The sequence below is a fragment of the Pongo pygmaeus genome, chromosome X, assembly GCF_028885625.2.
Source record: "Pongo pygmaeus isolate AG05252 chromosome X, NHGRI_mPonPyg2-v2.0_pri, whole genome shotgun sequence".
NCBI lineage: Eukaryota > Metazoa > Chordata > Mammalia > Primates > Hominidae > Pongo > Pongo pygmaeus.
In genome coordinates this window covers 78280915-78286512 of record NC_072396.2, presented here as the reverse complement: position 1 = coordinate 78286512, position 5598 = coordinate 78280915, and positions in this window count along the sequence as shown.

The window sequence follows — 5598 nt, the reverse complement described above, 5'->3', positions numbered from 1 at the left end:
ACTTAATAGACCACTAGCCAGACTAATATAGAAGAAAAGAGAGAATAATCAAATAGATGCAATAAAAATGATAAAGAGGATATCACCACCGATTGCACAGAAATGCAAACTACCATCAGAGGATACTATAAACACCTCTACGCAAATAAACTAGAAAATCTAGAAGAAATGCATAAATTCCTGGAAACATACACCCTCCCAAGATGAAACCAGGTAGAAGCCAAATCCCTGAATAGGCCAATAACAAGTTCTGAAATGGAGGCAACAATTAATAGCCTACCAACCAAAAAATGTCCAGCGCCATACTGATTCACAGACACATTCTACCAGAGGTACTGTACGGGGTGCATGGCAACATATTCAAGCTTATGTATATGGTATTTGAGGTCGAGGTAGGAAAAAATACTCACCATATGTATGTTATTTGTGCATGAGAATGAAACTCCTTGACCCTGCAAACAGCACAGGGAGTGGAGTGTGTGGTGTGATAAGGAACACTGAAAACAGCCTCCTGAGAATGCGGTTTGAGTGCTTTTACAAAGCCACAGGTGTCTCAGGACCCGACCTCAAAAAAGGCATCTAGTGTATGTTTGTAGTTAATACAAGCCCTTTTAATAAATACTTGGCAGATGGATGCTGGGGCAGACTCTATTAGAAGAGCTGCCCCCAATCCCGCTCAGCTGGAATTGTCTGGGAACTCATTCTTCGTGTTCACTGCAAGCTGTAAGCTCTGCAAGGTAAAAAGAGGAGCTGGTACCATTACTTCTGAAACTATTCCAAACAACAGAAAAAGAGGGAATCCTCCCTAACTCATTTTATGAGGCCAACATCTTCCTGAAACCAAAACCTGGCAGAGACACAACAAAAAAAGAAAATTTCAGGCCAATATCCCTGATGAACATTGATGCAAAAATCCTCAGTAAAATACTGGCAAACCGAATCCAGCAGCACATCAAAAAGCTTATTCACCATGATTAAGTCACCATCATCCCTGGGATGCAAGGCTGGTTCAACATACACAAATCAATAAACACAATCCATCACATAAACACAACCAATGAAAAGAAACCACATGATTATCTCAATGGATGCAGAAAAGGCCTCTGACAAAATTCAACGGTGCTTCATGCTAAAAACTCTTAATAAACTAGGCATTGATGGAATGTATCTCAAAATAATAAGAGCTATTTATGACAGTCTGACAGCCAATATCATACTGAATGGGCAAAAACTGGAAGCATTCCCTTTGAAAACTGGCACAAGACAAGGATGTCTTCTCTCACCACTCCTATTCAACATAGTATTGGAAGTTCTGGCCAGGGCAATCAGGCAAGAGAAAGAAATAAAGGGTATTCAAATAGGAACAGAGGAAGTCAAATTGTCTCTGTTTGCAGATGACATGATTATATATTTAGAAAACCCCATCATCTCAGCCCAAAATCTCCTTAAGCTGCTAAGCAAATAGAGCAAAGTCTCAGGATACAAAATCAATGTGCAAAATCACACGCATTCCTATACAACAATAACAGACAAGTAGCCAAATCATGAGTGAACTCCCATTCACAATTGCTACAAAGAATAAAATACTTAGGAATCCAACTTACAAGGGATGTGAAGGACCTCTTCAAGGAGAACTACAAACCACTGCTGAAGGAAATAAGAGAGGACACAAACAAATGGAAAAACATTCCATGCTCATGGATAGGAAGAATCAATATCATGAAAATGGCTACACTGCCCAAAGTAATTGATAGATTCAATGCTATCCCAATCAAGCTACCATTGACTTTCTTCACAGAATTGGAAAAAAACTACCTTAAAGTTCACATGGAACCAAAAAAGAGCCTCCATAGCCAAGACAATCCTAAGGAAAAAGGACAAAGCTGGAGACATCATGCTACCTGGCTTCAAACTCTACTACAAGGCTACAGAACCAAAACAGCATGGTACTGGGACCAAAACAGATATATAGACAAATGGAATAGAACAGAGGCCTCAGAAATAATGCCACAAATCTTCAACCATCTGATCTTTGACAAACGAGACAAAAACAAGCAATGGGGAAAGGATTCCCTATTTAATAAATGCTGTTAGGAAAACTGGCTAGCCATATGCAGCAAGCTGAAGCTGGATCCCTTCCTTATACCTTATACAAAAATTAACTCAAGGTGGATTAAAGACTTAAACATAAGACCTAAAACCATAAAAACCATACAAGAAAACCTAGGCAATACAATTCAGGACATAGGCATGGGCAAAGGCTTCATGACTAAAACATCAAAAGCAATGGCAACAAAAGCCAAAATTCACAAATAGGATCTGTTTAAACTGAAGACCTTCTGCACAGCAAAAGAAACTATTATCAGAGAGAACAGGCAACCTTCCGAGTGGGAGAAAATTTTTACAATCTAGCCATCTGAGAAAGGGCTAATATCCAGAATCTACAAAGAACTGAAACAAGTTTACACAAAACAAACAAACACCTCCATCAGAAAGTAGGTGAAGTATATGAACAGACTTCTCAAAAGAAGACATTTATGCAGCCAACAAACATATGAAAAAAAGCTCACCATCACTGCTCATTAGAGGAATGCAAATCAAAACCACAATTAGATACCATCTCATACCAGTTAGAATGGCGATCATTAAAATGTCAGGAAACAACAGATGCTGGAGAGAATATGGAGAAATAGGAACGTTTTTACTCTGTTGATGGGAGTGTAAATTAGTTCAACCATTGTGGAAGACAGTGTGGCGATTCCTCAAGCATCTAGAATTAGAAATACCACTTGACCCAGCAATCCCATTACAGGGTATATACCCAAAGGATTATAAATCATTCTACTATAAAGACACATGCACATGTATGTTTATTGTGACACTGTTAACAATAGCAAAGACTTGGAATCAACCCAAATGTCCATCAATGATAGACTGGATAAAGAAAATGTGGCACATATACACCATGGAATACTATGCAGCCATAAAAAAGATGAGTTCATATCCTTTGCAGGGACATGGATGAAGCTGGGAACCATCATTCTCAGCAAACTAGCACAAGAACAGAAAACCAAACACTGCATGTTCTCAATCATAAGTGGGAGTTGACCAACAAGAACACATGGACCAGGGAGGGGAATATCATACACCAGGCCTGTCAGAGGTTGGGGGGCTAGGGGAGGCATAGCATTAGGAGAAATACCTAACGTAGATGATGGGTTGATGGGTGCAGCAAACATCCATGGCACATGTATACCTGAGTAACAAACCTGCACGTTCTGCACATGTACCCCAGAACTTAAAATATAATAATAATAATAATAATAATAGAAAATCAACAGGAAAACATTGAACTTAATCTTCACTATAGAACGAATGGACCAAATAGATATTTACACAATATTTCATCCAATGGATACAGATTATACATTTATTTCCTCAGAACATGTATTATTATCAAGGATAGACCATATGTTAGGCCAAAAAACAAGTCTTAAAATGTGAAAAAAATATCATGTATCTTCTCTGATCACAGTGAATAAAAGTAGAAATCAATAATGTGAGAAATTTGGAAACAATACAAACACATGGATGTTAATATTCTTCTGAATGACCAATGGGTCATTAAAACAATTAAGAAGGAATCTGAAAAAACAAATGAAAATAGAAATATAATACACCAAAACCTATTCTGTAAGATAACTTAAGAGTGGTACAAAGAGTGCAGTTTATAACTGTAAAGTGCCTACATCAGAAAAGTAGAAAAACTTCAAATAAATAACCTAATGATGTAGCTTAAAGAATCAGAAAAGCAAGAGCAAATCCAATCCAGAATTAGTAGAAAAAAAGAAATGATGATCAGAGCAGAAATAAATGAAATTGAAACAAAGAAAACAATACAAAAGATCAATGAAACCAAAAGGTGGTATTTATTTTGAAAAAATAAACAAAATTGACAAATCTTTAGCCACACAAACTAACAAAATGATGGAGAAGACCCAAAGAAAAACAGACATGAAAAGGGGACATTACAACCCATATCACAGAAACTCAAAGAATCATTAGAGACTACTATGAACAACTATATGCCAATAGATTGGAAGATCTAGGAGAAGTGGACAAATTATTAGGCACATACAGCCTACCCAGATTGAAATATGAAGAAATCTAAAACCTGAGCGGGTCAGTAACAAGTAACAAGGTCAAAGCCACAATAAAGGGTCTCCAAGCAAAGAAAAGCACAGGACTCGATGTATTCAGTGCTGGATTCAACTTACCATTTAAAGAACTAGTAACAGTCCTACTCAAAGTGTTTCAAAAAGTAGGAGGTAATACTTTGAGACTCATTCTATGAGGCCATTTTTACCCTGATATCCACACTAGACAAAGAAACATTAAAAAAAAAAAACTACAGGCCAATATCTGTAATAAACCATGAAGCAAAAATCCTCAACAAAATACTTGCAAACCAAATTCAACAAAACATTAAAAAGATTATTCATCATGACTGGAAGTTATCACAGCTATGCAAGAATGGATCAACATATGCAAATCAATCAATGTGATTTATTATATCAACAGAATGAAAGACAAAATCTATATGGTCATTTCAATTGACGCTGAAAAAGCATTTGGTAAGATTAAATATCCTTTATGACAAAAGAAAAAGCACTCTGAAAAAACTGGGTATAGAAAGAACCTACCTTTTCTCTCAAGCCTTCCCAGCATGTATTGGTTTTTGACTTTTTTGTAATAGACATTCTGAGTGGTCTGAGATGTATCTTATTGTGGTTTTTATTTGCACTTCTCTGAATATTTGTGATGCTGAGCATTTTTTCATATCTCTGTTAGCCACTTTTATTCCTTCTTTTGAGAAGTGTCTGTTCATGTCCATTGCCCATTTATTTATCAATGAGGTTATTTGTTTATTGCTTGTTGATTTAAGTTCCCTATAGATTCTGGATATTAGATCTTTGTCAAATGCCTCATTTGTGAATGTTTTCTCCCATTCTATAAGTTATCTATTTGCTCTGTTTATAATTTCTTTCACCTATACACTGTTGGTGGGAATGTAAATTAGTCCAGCCACCATGGAAAGTTGTTTGGATATTTCTCACAGAACTTAAAACACGGCTACCATTTGACACAGCAATCCCTTTACTGAGTACATACCCAAAAGAAATCATTCTACCAAAATTTCACATGCACTCATACATTCATTGCTGTGATATTCACAGTAACAAAGACATGAAATCAATCCAGGTGCTCATCAATGGTAGAATGTATAAGGAAAATGTGGTACATATACATGGGATACTATGCAGCCATATAAAAGAATGAGATCATCTACTTTGCAGCAACATGAATGGAGCTAGGTCCCATAATCCTAAGCAATTTAATGCAGGAGCAGAAAGCCAAATACCACATTTTTTCACTTATAAGTGGGACTTAAGCATTGAGCACACATGGACATCAATATGAAACAACAAACACTGTAGACTGCTGTAGAATAGAATGGAGGGTGTGGGCTTAAAAACTACCTGTTGCATACTATGCTCACTACCAGGTTGACAGGATCTGTATTACAGACCTCAGCAT